The 23,735-nt window shown below is 32.2% G+C and overlaps 1 long non-coding RNA gene across 1 annotated transcript; it reads right to left on the bottom strand.

Annotated features, from left to right (window-relative positions):
• LOC146996038 (uncharacterized) lies at window positions 1–21,286 on the bottom strand. The gene is made up of 3 exons (XR_015042425.1): window positions 20,678–21,286; window positions 5,045–5,174; window positions 1–1,011 (listed from the first exon to the last, which is right to left on the bottom strand). It is a non-coding gene; the product is annotated as an uncharacterized LOC146996038 (long non-coding RNA).
• Window positions 21,287–23,735: the final 2,449 nt, after the last annotated feature.

Below are 23,735 nucleotides of genomic sequence, written 5' to 3'. Positions count from 1 at the left end.
TAATGTTTTACGTAATTGAAATACTGCAGAAAGATATGGAAGCTCTTGAAAGTGGTGTCTCAGGACACGGTGCCTCTTTTGCCCCTGTGGAAATCAGAACTTAAAAACCCCATTAGAGAAGTACGGATAAGTAGTCACATAAAATCAGCATGTATATGGAATATAGCACTATGGTAGCTGGTGTTGGCTCTGTTGCAATATTGGCTGTGTTCTTTTGGAATTTAGTTGTTCTCTAGTAATAAATAAATAATTACATAAATTTCCAACATGAGATAGAGAACGGACTCCGTGAACACTTTGTTAGGTTTGAATAATTCATTGATTCCTGCGTTTACATAATTTAAACCATTCCATATATATTTATGAAACATACATTTTACAGATCTCGTCAAATGCCTTGTAGTGATATCCAATAAGCAGAGCAGTCGCAGAAACATGCACTGATTAGCACCGACATCGGCATTTCGTTGCACTTATGCGATGCTGAGTAACTACAGTTATTTGAGTCCTAATGGGAGCTATATTTTGTTATTTAGTGTTCTACCACTCCATATTCGTTATCAAATATTAAAATGATTCATTTATGCAAAATTTATTTTAGTGAATTCTATACACAAAAATAAGTTATGCAGTGGGTTTTTAATACATCTTTTCGCTTGAGAAAATAGTGTATCCATTTATAAATTGAAGTAAAAATTATGATTATTTACCTCCACGTGAACGTTTTGCAATAAGGATGGATTTTGTTACGATCTTCGAAAGCATTGTTTTATAATTTAAATACAAGACAGTTTTACAAATACACCTTTTCCTTTTAGTCAGATAGCCTTAGTGGGGTCTGCATAATCCAAATAATCACTCTAAATCGAAAACACTGAATCTGTTTAATGAATTCCAGACATATCTTGGCATCCCTGATCATTCATTCCGTCCTATGCTGACTACTTTATTTATATACTAGCCTCTATGCGGCCAGCCTTCGTCTGGCTTTTAAATGTACCGTAAAAATACCTAAAAGAAACAACAAACATTAAATTTAAAACCTGCACAGAATTTTACTCTGCAAAACAACTTCATAAAAAAAAATTACATTAAAAAAAATTACAGTGAAATAAGGAATATCCCTTAACGCAAATATTAATTATCCTAATAAATAAATTAACCAACTTCCCGTTTCAGAATCTTAAGAATTCAAGTGGTATAAAGAAGTTAAGACTTTCCTTAAAAAATCATTCAAAACTTTTTGTATGATTAAAATTATATATAATTAAAACATAATATAAAAAAATTACAATGAAATAACCGATAAATCTCATATTTTCACAAGAAAACAGTCAGTAGTCCAGTATCCAAAGCAATGAATGAAAATCTGTTTCCCAAACCACATTTCTAAAAGAATGAAACTATCATCAGAAAGCAATAACCAATCAAAATTGCGCTTTGTGGGTAACATCAATTCAAAATATACAAACCTCTTTGCCGTTAGCTAATAAAGAGAGAGAGAAAAAAAAAAGGAAATTCTTTCTGTTGTGCCTCGCGAGACACATGCGCGTCAGGATAAGAAGATATCGATGTGTGTGTTGCGTGTCCAAAAATCAAAAGAAAATAAGCAGTATTTTATCTCATATTTTCCACAGTCCAGTATACAAAGCATTGAATCAAAAACTGTTGCCAGAACCACATTTCTAAAAGAATAAAATTATTCAAAATCATGCGACTTCATCAAAAAAGATAAAATAAAAATTAAAAAAAAAATCTGATTCGAATTTTTAAAAAAATGCTTCGAGGTACACTGGCTCTTGTCTAGATGCACCTATATGTATCAAATTTCGTAGCCCTGGGTCTATTAGCTTACGCGTAGCACGAACGAACACACACACAGACAGACTCTTTCTTTTATTATATGTAGAGATTTTATAATTAATTGTAACAAGCTGGGCCCGATTAAGCAGCCATTAAGTACAACGATCTTTTTAGAGGCCTCTTGTGTCTTACACTTGAGACTCTAGTCGATTACAAAAAAATGATCGTATATAAACTTTGGAACACATCTTTATCTATTATTCATGATAGATATGCATTATCAGTATAATTGATAGATTGTAGTTACATCGATATCTTATATTTTGTTGTATATTTAATTCTGATAACATGGATAAAGCTGTAAGGCTTGTAACTTAATTCTAAATGGTAAATGAAACAGTTTCATGAAAATAGTATTAAGGAAAATTGCATTCATTCATGACAAATACAGTATCATGAAAGTAGCATACTCCCTATTAACAGGATGGAGATGATGTCCACGGTTAATTTAACAGCAGAAACTATAAATGACTGGAGCTAACTACTATAACTATACTATTAATACTATTAAATAATTCACCTGTATTTTCAAGCAGTTTAATGTGGAGAATAGTTCACTCTTGATTACATAAATTAATTCTGCATTCAAAACAAAAACATTCTTCACACCAGAGATCTATGTTTTTATACCACTCTTGAATTTCTACAGAAGTCAATAGAAAACCTAAAATTAATGTCTCTTAATTTAATTTGTTTTTAAGGTTCAGCAATTTATTTTTAACAGATGACTTCACAATATTTACATATTCCAGATTATGTACAATTAAACTGCGTACTGTTATATATAAATGTAATTCTTAAATACTGTGACATCATCTGCGATCACTGCTGTTACACCAGGGATTTTCTTCTCATTTTTCTATTTCCTGTAGAAATTTTTCTTTATCCTTTATTACAGTAATTTTTCAGACGTTCTGCAATTATTATTATTATTTTTTTTAATTTAATTTTTTTTAAGGGGCAATTTGTCTAGAAGGACTATTAATTTCGTTTTTTCATTTTGCGTTGATTCACTATAAATGTCGGTTCACTTTTCAAATTGTTGCCACCAAATATTAGAGCCCTGTATTATCTTTTAAAAAAATTAAATAATGAAGAGTCTGTATTAAACGTATGCATGTTTCTCGCAACAACAGTACCAAGAGCTATCAAATTTGCATAACGTACGTTTCCACCCGAATATGGGCATCTGGAAGCCCAAATTTGGAATTTGGAATTTATTTTATAATCGATTTCATATTTTGTAAAACTTTAACGAATTTTTGATTAACAACGATTTCAAAGCGAGCAATGGCAACACTGTACGGGGAAAAAAAAAAAATTATCTCCAGCGCGCGAAATTGTGTATCGTAATACTAAAGATATGTTCATTTTAAAATTGTTTTGCGATATGGCTGTGCGAGGAACACAAAATACAAAAATCTATAATCTAAAATCTGTAATTCATTTAGAATACTTCCGTTATTATAATTTAAATGAAGTGAGTATTTGAGATACTTTCATTCAACAGATGGCAGCACCATATATTAAAAAACTATACTGTAGATGATTATCTTGGTATATGGAGGTACCATCTGGTGAACGTAGTTGAAATATCTAAATTAAATTAGTTAAGTACAAGGTTATCCAATTATTACAATTAAATGGCCTATTTGGTTTTCTATAAAAAAAACTCTGAAAATATTTCGAAGCGTTGATTTTTTCGTAAAATTTCGATTCAGTTTAATACTTGTTATTCTAAAAATTAATATAAAGGGAAAGCTAAAAATAGACGAAAAGTTACAATTTAAGCGAAACGTTGTAGATAATTATGAGATGATTGTTTCTAAATGCATTAAAATCGCACTGGTTCTCGGCTATGTTGGAGATTTTATCAGTTTCCTAATAATAATTTAAAGAAAATGTTATATCTAAGTTATGTTTTATGTAACTTTATAAGAATATTACTTTACGCTTTTGTGATGTGACAATAAAGATAATTTTCTCAGTAATAAAATTTGTGGATTTGAAATAGAACAGGTTGAATTGTGCCTAATTTGAGATAGAATTCATACCGGAATAACGATATTTTCCCGCAGGTTGTAAAAAAAGGGAAGTGTATCCCCTTTATGCATTAGTTCGGTATAAGGGGAAAAAATGGGCTATTGATTGTTGAAAATTAGGCACTAGCTTGGATTTATATAAAGAGAAATTTTTCATTCTTTTTCAGCTTACTGCACACTGAAATAGAAATTAAAGAATTTTTCAAGAAATTATTTACTACCTTAAAAATGATCATCAAAAGTCTGTTCACAAATTTCAGTTGTGAAAATTTTAATAATTTTTAAAAATTTTTTAAACAATATTGCTCAGACTTCAAAACGTATGCCGTATTAAGGATGATATTCCTTAAATTACTCTTTTGAAAACCGTACTTGTTTTATTCGTAGAATCTAACGTCTAAAAATATGTGCTTATATTTATTACTTAACTTTTATTCGAAAAGAAATATATCTTTTTAGTTTCACAAGTTTCATACAAAAGTAAGGTATTTAAACTATTTCATTAATTTTCTTGCCAGAAGACCGTCAAACAAATCAAATTCATATTTGCAAAACTCCATCCAAGCTCTTTTCTTTTTCAGTAAACCACATTCAAGTATGCAAGGTCCTCTCATTCTGACTAAAACGTTACATATATTCCCATACGCTAACCTATCATACTAAACGGTACATATTACATATATTATCACACGCCCAATGTCTCATTATTATACCAGTTACTGAGTAACAATATCACTGCTGAAAATAATAAATAAATACAATAATAAAAAGTTATGGCCTTCAAAAATTGCGACGTCTTCTTTCCTTATCTTAAAAGTAGCAAAATAAAAATAACAATAATTAAAAAATACAAAAGAGGAATGGGTTTTTAAGGAATTTTGCTCTGTAAAAAATAAATAATAACTTATAAAGAATTAACAGTAAATTATTTTCAATAAGAACAAGGAAATTCTGATATGCATTGGTAAAATTTACCTCAATTAAAAAAATGATAGAAGGTACACAATTTAAAACAGAAGCTGCATCTGCACTGCATAAATTAAATATTATTATTTTTATTATATCTCTCCTAACTGCTAGTGCTTTCGTTATTATCAATTTTAATGAAGAAATATGCAAGTCTGATATTTACTACTTACAAAATTTTCAGTAATTTTAATTCTTTCCTTCGCTTTTTATCTCACTCTCCTCAGTCCCTCTCATACAACTACAGCATATGTGCAGACCACTGGCCCACAGCAATCTGCAGCGTTGCGCTCATCTGAAGCGCTGAAAGAATAATTTAAAGAAAATGTTATATCTAAGTTATGTTTTATGTAACTTTATAAGAATATTACTTTACGCTTTTGTGATGTGACAATAAAGATAATTTTCTCAGTAATAAAATTTGTGGATTTGAAATAGAACAGGTTGAATTGTGCCTAATTTGAGATAGAATTCATACCGGAATAACGATATTTTCCCGCAGGTTGTAAAAAAAGGGAAGTGTATCCCCTTTATGCATTAGTTCGGTATAAGGGGAAAAAATGGGCTATTGATTGTTGAAAATTAGGCACTAGCTTGGATTTATATAAAGAGAAATTTTTCATTCTTTTTCAGCTTACTGCACACTGAAATAGAAATTAAAGAATTTTTCAAGAAATTATTTACTACCTTAAAAATGATCATCAAAAGTCTGTTCACAAATTTCAGTTGTGAAAATTTTAATAATTTTTAAAAATTTTTTAAACAATATTGCTCAGACTTCAAAACGTATGCCGTATTAAGGATGATATTCCTTAAATTACTCTTTTGAAAACCGTACTTGTTTTATTCGTAGAATCTAACGTCTAAAAATATGTGCTTATATTTATTACTTAACTTTTATTCGAAAAGAAATATATCTTTTTAGTTTCACAAGTGTAAAATGTATGTAAAAGTAAAAATTTTTCTCTTACTCTTACAATGTTGTTAATGAAGCACTGGCTGCGAACGAATAACACAGAAAAGCTTTAGGAGAAAGAAATCGGCTCCCTGGCTTGTTAGATAACAGTTTTGATTTTAAGCCATATTATAATGATAAACCGCCAGACTGTAATAATTAAAACGCCAGACCACAAAAAAAAATTAATCGAACTAATTTAAACGCATTTTTTATATATATATATATTCACCCCAATCGAAAATCTTCAAACCTACCTCACCATGGACATCCTAACTTTTTCATAAAAGTATACTGTCCGCTCGCTAGCAGATAATCCTCGTGTGCATTACCATATTTATTTAAAGAAACCAGCAAGCAACGCCACTCATACGGATTTAAAATTAGGCACACAAAAAAATTATTTTCACGCATGATTTGAAGAAAACTGTTGGTTCGAGGACGATCAGACATAGTTTTTTCCTCCAGAAGCAATCCCCTCCCCTCCTGAAGAAGAGGAACCTATGACTGGTCACTTCGAAATCTAGAGAGTTCAAAACTTATTATTTAAAAAATAAAAATAAAAAAAAAAAAAAAAATCTGAAATTTTTCAGATTTTAAATTACGTCCAAAGGGGCGTTTTTTTAACGTTTTGAGTGTTACCTTTATTTATTAAATATCATGTTCTTTGCACTTAAACCATAAAATTCAGTTCAAGAGCAATATCGCAAAATAATGTTAAATTAAGCATATCTTTAGAATTTCCGATATACACAGTCTCGCGAGCTGGAGATAAAAGTTTTTTTTTTTTTTTTCTATATAACGTTGCCATTTCTCGCTTTTAAAGCATTGAGTTTGTAAATCAAAAATTCGTTAAAGTTTTACAAAATATAAAATCTATAATAAAACAAATTCCAAATTTGGGATTTCAGATGCCCATATTCGCAGTAGGATTTCGTCATTCAAAATTCGATGGCTCTATGTACCATTGTTTTATCACAATGCGAGAAATAGACAATCATTTATGCAGATTTTTCATTATTTAATTTCTTCAAATATAATGCAGGACTCTAACATTTGTGGCAACAGTTTGAAAAGTGAACCGACGTTTATGAGTCCGACGCAAAATGCCAAAACGAAAGCAATAGTCCTTCGGGACTGAAATCCCTTTGGACTAAAAAAAAACTGAAAAGTTTCAGATTTTAAATTACGTCTAAAGGGGCGTTTTTTAACGTTTTATGTGTTACCTTTATTTATTCAATATCACGTTCTTTGCACTTAAACCATAAAATTCAGTTCAGTAGCAATGTCACAAAATAGTTTTAAAATGAGCATATCTTTAGAATTTCCGATACAGAGACTCATACGTTGGAGATAAAAATGTTTTTTCTGTACAACGTTACCATGGCTCGCTTTGAAATCCTTTAGTTTGTTAATCAAAAATTCGTTAAAAATTTACAAAATATGAAATCGATCATAAAACAAATTCCAAATTTCAAATTTGGTCTTCCTAATGCCCATATTCGTAGGAGGATTACGTCATTCAAAATTCGATGGCTCTATGTACCGTTGTTTTATCACAATGCGAGAAATAGACATACATTTATGCAGTTTTTTCATTATTTAATTTCTTCAAATATAATGCAAGACTCTAACATTTGGTGGCAACAGTTTGAAAAGTGAAACGGACGTTTATAGTGATTCAACGCAAAATCGAAAAACGAAAACAATAGTCCTTCAGGGACAAAGTCCCTGTGGACTAATAAGACAGCCTTTTAATTTAATTTTAACTTTTACAGTAGCGTTTTTCTCTTCCATTTGATTGCCATTTGTGTCTTTTTCTCATCATGGTTTAGAAAACAGATTTTCAATATCGTAAAGCTTTTTTTCTTTTTCCTAAATCTTCATTAACGGTTTCTGTTGATTTGCGCAAAAACAAAATTGTCATTGAGTACTTTTATGCATCTAGTCGAACATAAAAACCGTTTAGATGGATTTGAATGGGTTTGTAGGAAGAAAGGTTCAGATGGTCACTATGTGAAGCGTTCGATCAGAAAGAGTACGTGGTTTGAAAAAAGTCATTTGAGTATGATTGATATTTTGATTTTTACGTGGCTCTGGGTGTACGAAGCGAACTCGAAAATTATGGTAAGTGAATATTTACTTTTGGTAGTGCTTAAATGTATAACATGTTTTTGTTTGGTTTAAAATGTATTTTATTTAGATTATGTATTTTTTGTTTGCCTTTATTGTAGAATTTGGTGCTCCTTTAACTTTTTAAGTGAAAATATATCGATGTGTACATGGACAAAGTAAAGGGAGTGTGCAATGCAAGTTTGTGCAATTCGGGGATTTTTTTTAAGTGAAAATAGGTCAACGTGTACATGGATAAAGTGAAAGGAGTGCGCAATTTAATTCCTTACAGAGCTTATTTTATAACGCCCATCCAATATAAAAATGCGCCATTTCACCACGATACTTGCGCTGAAACTGACATGAAAGTTTCAAAGCACATTTATTTCCATCTATCGTTTAACTTATTACTGATCGAGCGGCTGAGACTGCTAAACGTAAGTACACTAATGTCCAAAGCTTAAGGAACCTTTCTGATTTTAGCCGTGATTCCGAAAAATATCAACAGGGAGAAAAGAATGTCATACTACAGATGCGTAGTGTAGAGCTTAAAGGAGTGGGAAGCATAGCAGCAAATACGAAATGAATAAAAAAAAAAGTCCTATTATTGACGGAATCAATTGCCTTACTGACAGAATGGCGTTGCTACAAAAAAACTTTCTGGACAAGAGTAAGAACAACAAACCAAAACGCCTCAGTAAGGGATTACGATGTTCCATAACAGCAGTGGTTACACTGCACTGTCTGTCGATACAGATTATCTAACAGTTTTTGTGGAAAGAATAATCATTCTTTAAACAGCATATGTTTCAATTATCTGGTGTTCTCTGGAGTGTAAGATTCTGCCTCCAGGGTTCTTCCTAAAGTATCCCACACAATGTTCAATGGGATTTAAATAAAGTGAGCAAAGCTGGCCAATCCATTCTGTGAATATCTTCACTTTCCAAGAGCAACATGAATCTTGTTTGACCGTGTACTGTCATCCATAAAAGCAAAGTTGGACCAATGACGGCCTGGAAAAGTCACATGTGGGGCAGGATAACTTCATCACAGTAATAATCTCCGGTAGCCGCTTAGAAGGTATAGTTGTTAGGGGAGCCTGAATGCGATACCGAAGGGCCTGGATTCGAATCCCGGGAAAGGCATGGATGTATGTCTGTCTCTTCATAGCAGGTAACGGTGCCGCCTATTAGGTTAAAGAGTTTCCTCGTCGTTTTTACAATAAAATGGCAACCATTTAACGATTTCTTTTCTGATGATAGTGGGATGAAAGCATGCCCTACCTCTCTCCATATCAACTGGTGTTGAGAATCGTTTATCAGACTAAAACGACTCTCAGGAACAAGGACATGACTTTATTGCCGAGGTTATTGTGTTCCCTACGCCACTGTAAACGTCGCCGCCGTTGGGCTGCTATCAATGGTATATAGCGTTCAGGATGACAGACAAATTGGCCACCTTTATGAAGTCGTCCGCCCACAATAAATCAGAGCAGTTGTCATCTGGCTGCTGTGCACAACTGCTGAGCAATGTTGTCCGCTGTTTGTTTCGATCTCTTTTCGCCTGCAAAGCGATATACTGGTGATAAGTCACCGTTGTTTTCCTTTGCCGACCACCAACAACCTTTTTTTTTTTTTTTTTTTTTTTTTTTTTTTGTAGCTGTACCTGTCGTTTGGAAGGCTTTCCAAAAGCTCGTGAAACAATACATGAATTAATAAATAATTCCAAATCCTTCAGCGACAGACGTCAAACCATGTCCTTGCTCAGATTTGCAAATCCTTCTACCACCTGTAAAGACGTCCAAGCGTTTTCTTGTAGCTATACTACAAGTACAGTCTCACCTACACTTGCAACAGAATGCCTGGGAAATGCGCCTTCCTTTTTCTTTTTAAGTTACCTTATATTGTGCGCTTTGATTCCTAGCGTTTTGCGTGCCCTGACGTATCCTGTGACGTCATGGTGCTGATGTTTGCATATGCATCACATTTCTGCCGAGTTGGCTTTTCAATGTACTGATAGCAAAAAAGTCCTTTTCGACAATTTGATGGCTATATGTTAAAAAAATTAATTCGTTGCTAAGTTTCGCACACTAGTGTATTTTGGGGCTTGGAACTAAAGAGTTTCCTCCTCATTTTTCACTTGTGGAATGTGAATATGAATGAATGTGAAGTGAATGTGTAACGTAAATACACGAATCACCTAAAGCCGTTCTTAAGGAAAGCTGTTTCTCTTTCTTCACCATCAGTTAAATAGGTATCTGTTACATCTTCACTCATACTTTCTACTAAAGTTCTTGAAACCTGAGCCTTTCTCATATTTCAGTGCATAATTTCAATTTTTTTTTAAATATTTAATAAATTTTAAAGCAAAAGTTTAATGTAGATGCCTTCATACTGGATCTGTTTCCTGCTGAGAGTTAGTCTAATAAAAACATGTATCAAATTATCAAAGAAACAAATAAATTTTAAACCTTTAATGCACAAATTTTACGTTTTCAGTAATGTTTCTTTATTAAAGTTACCGTGTTTGACAATTTGAAACCAAATATTATGACTTCTTTAAGAAATTCATATCGCCTATTTCATATCAAACAGATCAGTTTTGCCTTTTTATCGGGCATATGATAATTGTTTTAATAGTACAACACTTCGGTGAAGAAGAAACGAAGTTATATGTTTTTTGTACAATGTCAAAAGAACTGCGCAATTACTCTCGCTGCATATATTATTTAGTACAAAGTTCTGAATATGGATCTCTGAAACATATTTGGTCTAACGATTTGTAGTTAAACTTTGAAGCCCATTCCGTTTTTCGTTCATATTTGCTTCTTTGATATATATTTGACGACACATATCCTGAGTGGAACCTGTTTCAGTTAAATTCATCAACATGCCAAAAAATAAAAAAGCGAATTTCCCCCTCCCTTGATTTTGATTACTCTATTATCGATTGCAAGCGAAAAAGTGTATAACAATTTTTATTTTATTTCGTTTTACCTCAAAGGTTATGCAATCTAAGACCATAAGATAGTATTTTGCTTTAAAATTTGACAAGAAAATTTTATCCTTTATTGCACTGCTTAAAATTTGGGGAGACACTGAAGATACTTGAATACTAAGGATGCTTGATCCATAGATAATATTAAAATCAGTTTGTAGAATTTTGAACTCTGGCAACACTTTTAAAATTAAAGTGTTGCCAGAGTCCCTGAACTGACAATATATTGTAATCATTTTCAGATATCTTGTTTAATCTGCGTAAAAGGAACTTCCATCCGTAGTCTTTCTTCTTATCTGGCCGCAGGGCCACGAGAAGCGGGTTCCTAGGTTGAAGCCCTATCCCAGAATATCAGTGTAAGCAATCGTATCAGTTGCGAAAACATTAAGGGAAGTGATAGTAAATCCATATATAAGCAAAATGATATGATAAGCAAAATTACACTTAAGTTCAGAGTTAGGAGAGCGATAAACAGTTAGTTCTTTGCTGAAATAATGAAAGCAACCTTAACTAAATCAATAATAACTCATTTTAGGAATTTCCATTATTTCTTCGTAGCAAGCTACTTTATAATTCCCAAAGAGTTCAGTGTTTTTTTACCCAAGAATTCTATCATGTTAATTAATCTGAGCAAAACTATAGGTTAACATTTCTTTTCAGTTGTTATTATATTTGGTTATTTCAGTTGTTATTTGGTTAAATAAATTCGGTTTATAAATTATATCTGAAAACTGAAAATACGTAGGTTTACTCATGAGACTTTCCTCAAGTTGATTCTAAAAATATTCAAATTCGTTGCAAGCATTTAATTTGACTGTTTGAGGCAGTGCTGCAATATCTGTTTTTTTCCCCCATTAATTTATCACAAATGTTTTTACTATCAAATCATTATTGTATATGCTTTGTAAAGTAATACTGTAGTGTGAATAGCTTCGGTTTATTCATTATTTTTTTTAATGCCAATATAGTTTTACCTCATATTACGAATTCCTGTTTTAAGCAACATCAAAATTATCTAACGAAAATAAAAATTAAGTTGAATTTTAAAAAACTAAAATTTGTCCACATTTTCCGACGTAACGCAGAACAGCTGTCTGGTACCTCATTATTGCCGTGACTATGCCAGCTTTGAAATAAAATTCAAATTTAGTAACTATAATTTACTTATGCCATTTTATAAATTATTCTTAGAACGCATTGTGTACTTATATACTGAAGTAAAAACTGAGTTTTTATTAAAAAGAAACTTTGATTGAACAACCGTATAGAAAATTTAAGCTAACTTTTTTTATAATTTCAGCATTTAATAGCTCGATAAGTAATAAACAATTTTGTTACTATAATCAAATTAATTGGTTGTGTTAATAAAAATTGAAACTTGCGTTTAATTTATATCAGCAGTCACTGTATTGCATTACGGTGAAATCCGACATTATTGAGATTATAATAGTTATAGAATATAGGTAGGTATATAGAGGTAAGGTGGAACATTTATTTGGAAAAAAAATCGGTGGGGGGGGAGATGAATTACAAAAAATGGCGCATTTATGTATCATATTACAGCGAAAGGGGAGAGTATACCATTCATTTCGAAATCTCACGTTTTCACCGTGCCTAGTCCGGCTTGCGAGCAAAGCATGTAAACTGATCCACATCCTGTACATGGATTCAGAAGCTATGACCAGAGTCTAGGACCGTTTGAACAGATTCTTCAGCTTGCTGGGTGATCGATCTTGATGCACTGCAACTAGAGCCTGCGCAGAGGCGTCAGCATCTCAGGCAGCCAATAGGCAACGCACGTTCATTCGTCGGGAGGCTGCAAGAGGAAAGCCCCACTCCATTCCGAATGAACTTGCAATTCAAACCAAATTCCGGCAGAATGAGGGAAAGAAGTAAACACCGGACGTAGGATGCACGAAGAATCGATCGAAAATTTTAATAAGTTGGATAGCTATCGGGAAGAATGAATTGACCTAATGGATCGTTGCGATTAGGAAGGGCTTCTAAGAGCTTACTGACGCATGCTAAGGGCGGATATAAGATTTTGTTCTGTTTCTGAAGTTTAAATTAGAGGCGTAGTTGAAAGGGGCTGTATGGGAACAAAGCTCTGTGCGCACACACATGCCATAAGCCTCCCAAAAAGTATTTTCTGACTCCGCCCCTAATCGCAACTAAATGGTTCTTTCATTTACTAAAGTCTGTCTCCGCATAATAATTATCTGACCGACTTTGCACAAGCGTTTCCTGGGACATCAGTTTTCGTAGCCCATCCCGAAATTGGCTCTTATAGAGTTCTCTTTTGTCGCTTAATTTCCAGTTATGTTCGTTTTACTGTTGAGTTGCCAAGAGCCTTTACTCGCATTTCCTCAGTGCATTACTTTTGTTCTGAATACTGAATATTTGGTTTTCGTAAATTACATAGAACATACTTGCAATAATTGGTACTTTTTCGTTATACGGGCGCCAGGAAAAAACAGTTAAAATGTATAGTAAGGTGCCGAAGATAGCAATGTGATCAGCTAAGTCGTCTCGGTTTTATGAGAGAAACTGAGCCAAATATTCACGCGTTATAATTTGCAGCCTTTTTTTTTTCGGGGGGGGGGGAACTGCACGAAACATAATTTGATAGATGACTCTCTTCGTATACATTATTGACTGAAAGCACTTTTTATGGAAAAAAGAAGCGAAGTTCACAATCTGAGATTTACATGAAGGAGGAGGCAGTGAAATTACTACAGAATAAAGGAGTTCTTCACAGGCGAAGATTTTGTAAAAATAATCCTGAAATTATGTTATGTTTTACCAATTACGACACGCCAAAATGGCATTGAAACCTTAGATCTTGCCGAGAAAAAAAATAGGTGCCAGGTATCGCACTTGGTTTGAATATCGCTTCTATTCCTTGCAGCTGTAAAATTTATCTACTATTGGTGCCCTGAATTAACTGACTTCAGTTAAATTTTATAATATGCAATTAAACATGAACCATACTACAGTAGCCGACTGGAACAATTACTATATGCGAGGGGTTTGCGCTCTCGCCTTGTTATGCAGACCTGAAGATGAAATGTTGGAAATAACAGAACAGTAAAAGCTGACAAAAATCTTTTTATGAGAACGAGTAACATTGGACCTGTTCTTACTCCACAGTTTTTGGAGACATATATACAGAAACAAAAGAATGTTTTCTTGTAGTTGTTTCGGATCGCTCAGCTAAAACGTTATTTGGTGCAATAGAAAAAAAGTGTCGCAGACGGTATATAGTTTTCGCTGATAGCAGAAAAGCATACAAAACAGAGGATTTCATAAACGCACGATATGATTATCTCACAATTAACCAGAGATAAAGTCTCGTAGGCCAAAACATTGGATGTCATACTCAAACAGTTGAAAGAATGTAGGGCAGTGGAAAATGGCGTAATAAAAGCCAACCTTGCACTTCACGCTACCATCTTGAATCATATCTTTCAGAGTTTGTGTGGCGACGATTATAGTGAAACTGTTTTCAAAATATTGCAAAACATCACTAAATTCATGGCTCCTATTAAAATTTAAATTGGATTTCATTTATAATGACTTTTAAAATTTATTAATACTGTTATAATGAAAAATATCTCATGTTCTTTCATGGCGCCCGTATAACGGAAAAGTACCCAATAATTTTTAGTGAAAGGCAATTGCGGAGTTTAAATACTTTTTAGAAACAACTGAGTAAAAAGGTGTACAGTATTCGAAGCTCTAAGTGGTTAACTGTATCGCAGATATTACCCATTCAGTCTCATGTCACTTTTTGAAGTTTCAGTTACTCAACAAGAACGTTTTTATTACTACGTTTCAAAAGGGAGAGGGGGTAGGCAAAAACTCTATTATTAGGTTTTTCAAATTTTCATTATTTTTTTGTTTCCCTCCTAATGCTAATTATTACATTCATAAATGCCAGAATATATGGATGAAATTTTCATATATGGATGAAATAAGAATTAGAATGTATCGCGCACATATGAGTAAAAAATACAATGTAATTAATTGTATATATTATCTTCTTAAACCAATGTTATCAACCCCCCTCCCAAAATAACAATAGGAGCATAGGGGAAGAGAGAATATTTAATAAAAATCGCATTTATTATAGTAATCATACACTGAACTTCATTTTAGAAGTTCGATTCAAATGTATCAAAATATTCGTACATCGTTATTCTAAAACATCATGTACATTTTAACTCATTCTTTCACATCCGTTATTCTAAAACACCATTTACTTTTTATTCATCTTCGTACATCCGTTATTCTAAAATATCATTTACGTTTTTAGTCATTCTCGTACATCCGTTATTCTAAAACATCATTTACATTTTAGTCGTTCTATTTGTATATATCAAAATATTCGTACATCCCGTTATTCTAAAACATCCTTTACATTTTAGTCGTTCTATTTGTATATATCAAAATATTCGTACATCCCGTTATTCTAAAACATCCTTTACATTTTAGTCGTTCTATTTGTATATATCAAAATATTCGTACATCCCGTTATTCTAAAACATCATTTACATTTTAGTCGTTCTATTTGTATATATCAAAATATTCGTACATCCCGTTATTCTAAATATTCGTGTATTTAAATATTCGTATATTTTTATATTAAAATATTAGTACATTCATACATTAAAATAACGTAATCCACAAATAACGTAATTCGTAAAACGCATACAAAACACATACGCAGTTTTAAAAATAATAGTCCTTAGAAGGCAACACTAATCAGATTTGTTCAAAATACTATATTCAGTATTACCGTTTGTTGTCAAACGATTATCAATAGATGTCTTAAAACAATGTAAAAATGGCACACAGATAAATAAAATTATATCTTTGTTTTAATTAAATTTCGTATTTGATAACAAAAACATCAATTTAAATATTCAGAAATCATCCTACTCAATAGATTAAATTTTTAATCAATTATTTATAAGGGCCATGAACTATCGAAGGTAGGATAACGTGGGGAAAAAATTTTCATTCGCGCAGTTGGAGTATTCCCCCTATCGAAGCCTGACTGCATGAAGATTCAATTTTTTCTGAGATTGTAGAGTCTGACTGCCTTGCTGACTTTTCTATTGTATTCAGTCTGTATTATTAGTAGTTGTATTATTTTGTGAATCAAGTCAACTTCCGTTTCAGATGTTACTGCTTTGACAACAAGCATAAAGATAACTAAAGTGCATTCATGACTAAGTGACTCTCGTGCAACTCGATGCTTATTTTGTAACATTTTCTGAAGAAGGGAAGAAAAACTGCACGACTATTGAATTCGGAAGAAAATGGACTTATTCATCGACTGTCAGAAACGTTAATTAATCATACCTTTAATTATATTTTCTGTTTAAATCCGTCTGCATATTGTTCCTCGAAACATTGTATGTTTGATGTGCAAAATAGTCAGAAGGACGTTATTATGCATTTTACAAGTTGGACTGACGCCATTCCTGTCTCCTTTTCTTGCTTTATTAAGTATCTCCCTTTAATTACTGTCTACTATTATTTATGATGTAAAGGAATATTTATTCCAAGAACTTCGAAAATGAAAATCTGAGATGCTTGTCAAATATTGTTACTTATGAAAGGCCTTTGTGGGTGCCTATTCATTATACCGTATCATAATCATCATTGAAGCAATTTCCAAGCCTTTATAAGGAGGTTTCATGCTAGCAAAACCTTCGGTGATTGAGGTCTACACCGTAGCCACTTACAACTATAGCACACTTCAATCTCTCAGATCGCAGATGGTGCAATCAAGAGCCCAAATAACATACTAAGTATGATTCGAACCGATTTATTTAAGAAGCAGGGTGGATGAAGGAAGCAAGGAATGCTCTAAATAGGTGAGAACATTCAAATCGAACATCAAGGCAGAAAAACGTATCAGTGAAACCATCTTTATATTAGATCTTGTCCTTTTTATAAATCTTTAATATTTTAGTACACTTACAAACAAATCTAGCACTTTCTTCTTCTCGATAAATATTAATATCAATAAAATCAGCAGCATGATAGTTACATGTGAGTTTAATATTTTCCGCTTTTTTCAATTCTCCATTTGTCACATTTAATATACAAGCGTTATTTTTTCCCCTTCTTCTCTTTTCTCCTTCTTTGCGTATTCCTCTTTTCGTTATTCTCTAAACGTTTCATTCCCATTCTCGGAAAATTCGACTGGCGTTGGCCAATGAAGACAAATTCTTTACTATTTAAGCATATCTCATACCTTATAAAATAATGAAAATAAATTAATATAAATTAATGTAGATAATATTTTAATATAAACATCGATCTTTTATTGATACATGTCAAATTTAGATCCTTTATGTAATTTTTCGATATAATGCGACCAGTCGAAAACTTCATTAAAAATATATAAAGAATTTCAGTTCATTTATGTCTCAATTTGTTTAGTAGGTGGTGCAGCAATGCTTTAAATTAGAAGGAAAACGTAGTTTTTCCAAACGTTTTTTGCTTGTTTTGACTATTTCTAGAGTATAAACCGTCCCATTAGTGAAAGAATGGTTAAGACCATTGAATAGTGGTAGTTCGACTCGGGTCAGATTTCAGGCATTAGCACACATTGGCTGCATGTTTGATTTTCATGGTTTTTCCCGTGTGTAACGTGAATGTGAGCGAGCTTTTCCTAGAAAGTCCTCCACGAAAACATCCCTCTCTAGGCAGATAGTTATTTTAAGCGTATTCAGTTAACCTAACCATAACCTACAGCATAAATCTTATGCAACTTTAATAAAGTTAATGCAGAAAATAATTATGATAGAAAAATGACAAGTTTTGTAAATTGTCGAAGCTGCGATAAAAATTCACGAATTTAATTTTCGCAGCTTCGACAATTTACAAATAGATAAGTAGGCAGATAGTTCTTTTAAGCGTATTCAGTTAACCTAACCATAACCTACAGCATAAATCTTATGCAACTTTAATAAAGTTAATGCAGAAAATAATTATGATAGAAAAATGACAAGTTTTGTAAATTGTCGAAGCTGCGATAAAAATTCACGAATTTAATTTTTGGAATAAAGTTTTGGGGAAAAACACTTACTGTAATAATACAAGTATTTTCTAGCTTAATGTTATTATTAGTAACGCCGGTGTTATAAGCCTTCTTCATTTATCAGCAGCATCTGAAAAGTGCTTTCAACAATTTAAAATAAACTAGAATGAAGAAAGAAACTTCCATTGATGAATGGACTTCTTTTATAATAAGCAATCAATAAATATATATATATAACATAAAACATTCATTAAATGCGGATTTTATTTATTTATTTATTTTTTTATTTTTATTTATTTTTTCCCCCAAAATCTGCTTAAATCGATGAGTGTGATTATGGCAAAGCCTCGAGGGCTATCTGCCTAAGAGGAGTGATGCCTTCGTGGAGGACTTTCTAAGGGAAACTGGCTCGTATACACGTTACACATGGGGAAAACCACGAAAACGCCCATGCAGCCAGCCCGTTCGCGGGATTCGAACCTCGGACCGAACTACCGGTGTTCAGCGACTTTACCGCTCGGCCGCTGGTGGGCTGCTTAAATCGATGAATAAACACTTTTAGTACTTTTCTTGTAAAACAGGAACAATCGCATATGCGTGAATAGCATTTTAAATAACTGAAAATTGAATGTTCGTTTCTAAAATTACATGTTAAAATTCGTGGCACATGCAGCGAATATTTGTTAAATTTAGAGGTTTTACTTGAGTTACTTACGAATTAAGAAAATAACAGCGTAAAATTCTATACACAGGATAAAGAAAAAAACAAAACAAAATTAATTCTTATATAAGTTGGTATTAAATATTTTGTTTTATCCGAGGCTGTATGAGTTAAAAAAATCTGATGTGGACACCACAGGAATTCCTTGTACGGCCCAATAAATTGTACCCAATTTTTACTTCATTTCATTTAAACTTATTCCCTCGAATTTCATTCGAGATATATTTCTCATTCAATTAATTCAGTTCTCACTTCGTGGTAAAGCAAAAATACATAAAAACCCAAAACATCTTCATTAAAAATTGTAAAATACAGTAAAACATAAAACAACACCACATAAGTTAAAAACGGTTAACAAAATTAAATTAAAAATAGAGTTTCTACGCAAAAACAAGCAACAAGACAGATTTTTTTTGGTGCACAAACTGATTTAATTTACCATTCTACTAAAAATTTCAAATGTGAATAAATGGCGCCTTCGTTAGGCTTAGTACCACTTAAACAACTATTACATTATTGACAATTCTACAACTATTGTATGCAAATTAATTAAAGGCATAAAAACCTTACCCGGAACATAAGAACAACATATTTTAATCATTTCTAAAGCAAAAAATGCACAATTTACCAACATATAAGAATAAAAAATCTGATCTGACCGAGCCGGGTAACAAAGTGGGTGTATATACATTTATATACATTTGGTGAAGCTGACTGCAACCAAAAAGGGAGGTACACAACTTCATGTTATAGTAGTCCAACGAAACCTTAACGTTCTGAGGCTACGCGTTTTTTGAGTTATGCGAGATACATACGTACGTACAGACGTCACAAAAAAAAATATCTTCTGAATTCATTGTAAATCCATTTTACAATCCGTTCTGGGAAAAAGAGTCGTTTATCTTGACTGTACCTATAGGATGTCATGCAAAAACATCCTTCAAATGGATTCGAGAGCGGTCAAAATGGATATTTTCGTCGAAATTCGAAATTTTTCGGGATTACAATGCTTCATTTACTTCGTACAAGGAAGTAAAAAATCCAGAATTTTTGAACGAATAGTTATAAAATTTTGCGAAATAAACTATTCATTTAAAGAAGGGAAAAAAAAACCACGAAACTTTAATAAGTGTTTTCCCAGAAATGCAGTTATTTTTGGACAAAAGATGGCAACTTTTTTTAGATCTTTGTGAATAATTTCGTAATTAACTGTCGCTCGTCTGTATCTTCGCATTGGCTTGATGTAGTTAAATATTTTATAGATAGAGTTCTTTGCTTAATTATTTCTTTTTAATTTTCTATATCAAGTTTATTTGTCAAGCAAGTTTGCAGAACTTACAGATCGTAAGTCGGCTAAAGTGCAGAATCGCCCACTTATTTGCTTGGCGCTTTTTTACAAGAAGAATTGGATTTTTGTCAATTTTCTTCGACTTTTTAAGTAAAAACAAGTCGATGTGTACATGGATAAAGTCAAGAAAGTGCGCAATGCCATTTTTGTGCAATTCTGGGATGTTTTTTTTAAGTGAAAATAGGTCGACGTGTACATGGATATCGAGTATGTGCAATTCTTAAAAACGTGCCAAGCAATGGCGATTCTGCACTTTCACCCGTAAGTCTTCTTAAAACACTGAAATTAAAGTTTTTATACAGTATCCGAAAATACGCTATGTAATGAAATTTTGATTTCAGAATGAAAACAGTTTTTTCCGTCGGGCTGTTAAAATAGCTTATAAAGCTCAAATTTCCAAAGGAAAAAAATGCAAGTAAAATATATTCCATATTACTTGCAAATATATGTTTGAAGATCCCAATGGAATTCTTATTAAGCCCCTTTTAAAACTTTTAGACTTGACCTTTCTTTATGAAAAGTAGTAATCTTGAGAAATTTCTAATTCATAATACGATTAAAAAATAAGACCCATTAACCTGCGGGTATAAAAGTTAATAAAAAAATTCCAGCTTACCTTCTGCGAGTTCGAGGACTTCTGGTTTCAATCTTCACAATGCCGCTCCATTTTGTAAAAAATAGAATCATTTTTGAATACATAGCACCTGCTTACCGCGAATATAAATACTTAAACCAAGATTGCTTACAAATAGTGTTCGTTTTTACGAGCATATGTTTCCCTTTATCATCGTAAATGCAGTACACGTTCAATGAAGTGATGAAGAAATATGTAAACAAAATACTGAAATCAGGAACATCATTTTACTTTAATTCACTTCACTTCGGAGTAAATCCACTTCCGCTGTGGTTTCGAAAGTGATCAGAATTCTAAGTTTCTTAGACACGTACTTAGTTTTTCTCTAAAAAGATGCAGGCTTTTTTTATATACAGGTTCAATACCTTTAATACGACATCAGGAAATACAAAATATAATTTTATAACAGTTCGGGAGGGTGATATTGCTTTCATTTAACAGTTTCTGTCTCTAGCGAATAAACATAAACGAGGAAAAATTGTTGCCAATCGACAAAATCTAAAATTTTCATTTTCTTCCATATTTTAAAAACGCGTGCTTACCAGAGTAACAAAGAGTAGTATTTTTTTTTTTTAAATTGTCATCTATTAAAGAGTAGTTTAATATCTACTTAATAATATTCATCATTAAATGTTATTTTATACTGTTTGTAAAACAAATAAAATACTTTTCTAACACTCTATGTAATGCAGATTGCAACATCATTGACCTACCGTCTGCATGCAGAATAAATTCTTACATAACAGATTGCAATCTTCTCTAAAAATTCCTACCATTTTTTAAAGTTTTATTGTAATAATATAATCCGTATTTTTTTTTTTTTTCAAATGATAAAGTAGTTATATATATATATTGATATTTTTCAATTGATACTCATAGATATAGTAATACTAATATATATATAGAATAGTATTACTATATCTATGGTGATACTGTAGCAGCCCCCTCTACGTATCATAATTTCTTTGTTGTTTCGAAGTTTTGTTTCACTATATTGGCAATAAGAAAAAACGTAAATAAAAAGAAATTCTCTTTGATGTTGTAACGCTAATATTATTGTGAATTAAAATATACTTAATCCATTCTGGAATTATCATTTAAATCATTAAATTATCCCGTGTACTGACTGAGCGTCCACAACAATACAATTTCACGTTCAAAGAGAAGGTATACAGACAACCGCTGAAACATTCAGAGTTAATTTTTTTTTTTTTTTTTAAATTCAATAACATTTAACAGTTAAAGTTTTGATTTTTTTAATCCCGGGAAAGGCATGGATGTTTGTAAACGTAAGTGATTTTGCGGCATGATGACCTTCTAAATATCTGGCGAGCGGAAAGTCCTCTCTAGAGGTTGATGGTAGGAAAAGAGGGGGAGAGACCCTCGGACTTGCCCCTCCCCGTCGTGCTGTCCATCAAAATTAGAGACGAAACTGAGCGAAGTCGTACTGTTACATGTATGGTGCTCAAGGCTCTTGCCAAAGACAGGCGCCCTCTTTGCCAATGAATGTCGTGGGCCTGCTCTAATTTTACTGTCAGACAAGTGAGATAAGTCACAACACAACACTTAGTATTAAATGTCTTAACTCTTTGAGCGGATGTTTACTTGTATAAACAGCAGTTCCAATATTTAAATTCTGTGACGAGAAAAAATAGTTTTAAGTGGAAAGAAATAAACTAGAGTGGCTGAAGTGAAAAGAGCGAATTATGGTTAGACTTCTAAAGCTTTAATTTCTGCTGAAAGGACATCCGTAATCCAAACGAATAATAATATATCAGTAGACACCTTTAGCCCTGATAGCAGCGTTACTGTCCTTTGCTGCGGCCAGGTTTATTGTTGTTATTGCTACTGATTCGGAGACTTCTAATCACTACCTAGAAATAAAGTCTCAGTGCTAAAGCAATTTTTCACTCGAGTATTGAACTGATATGAATATTTACTTTTCTAGATGTATGTTCTAAATCTTATTTCACAGCTAAGATTTCCAATTAGCTGAGTACTTCGTCGGGGTCTGGCAGCTCCCTTTGCTGAAGGAAAGTGGTCTGAATCTCGATTACATTTAAAGATACAGTTCTATGTGAATCCTAGACTATTGGTTGGAACAGAGTTCAGTTCAATAACACGTCGGAACAAGCAGAATCTTTTTACTCAAATTAATAACATATTAATCACGTACGAAACGTTCTGTGGGAACTGGAACAGATGATAACATAGCAAAACCTCTAAAGAGTAAGCTCAGAACGATTATATAAACAAAATGTATGATATTATATTGATTTAGGTAGTTCAGACAATAGACTAAAGCGCACTTTTGAAAGGGAAAGATTTTGTGAACCCTTTTGAAAGAAAGGCTCCCAGATGGTTTTTAATGATTCTCCGCGTTCTTAATTTTATTCCTTAAGGCAGTGGTCTCAAACTCAAACAAACTGCATGCGGACCAAATGCATAATCTGAAAACAGCTGACCAGCCAGAATTTTTTTCTCTTTCTTTAACAAAATGGAAAAATTATTTTATCAATGATACAAGATATATCAATTGAATTTTAAATTTCGCTTCTTGCTAAATATTTATCAAAGCTCACATAAGCAATAATAATAATAACGCAAAGAAAAAAATTCGAATTTATATTATTTTCTAACTGAAATCTTAAGATTGGTACTTGTAAGACATTTCTGTTGATTATACTCTATAATTTCACAATTAATATTGACAGTTAAATATTAAATTCCTAGACTGACATTTCTTTCAAAAATTTCTATCAAAGTTTCATTAATCTTTAAGTAACGTAACTTAATGACAGTTGAGGTTACAATAATTTTTTAGTAGATAAAAATGACAACAAAAAATAAATAATTAAAAAAATCCGAAAGGTTTCAGATTTTAAATTACGTCCAAAGGGGGCATTTTTTTAACATTTTGTGTGTTACCTTTATTTATTAAATATCATGTTCTATGTACTCAAACTATAAAATTGAGTTCAACAGCAATATCGCAAATTAATTTTAAAATGAGCATATCTTTAGAATTTCGATACAAAGT

The sequence above is a fragment of the Stegodyphus dumicola genome, chromosome 8 (genome assembly GCF_044657685.1).
Source record: "Stegodyphus dumicola isolate Sdum_Otavi_A_Nest chromosome 8, ASM4465768v1".
Taxonomy (NCBI): Eukaryota; Metazoa; Arthropoda; class Arachnida; order Araneae; family Eresidae; genus Stegodyphus; species Stegodyphus dumicola.
Note: the sequence above shows the minus strand (reverse complement) of the source record. Positions and strands in the feature narration are given on the sequence as shown.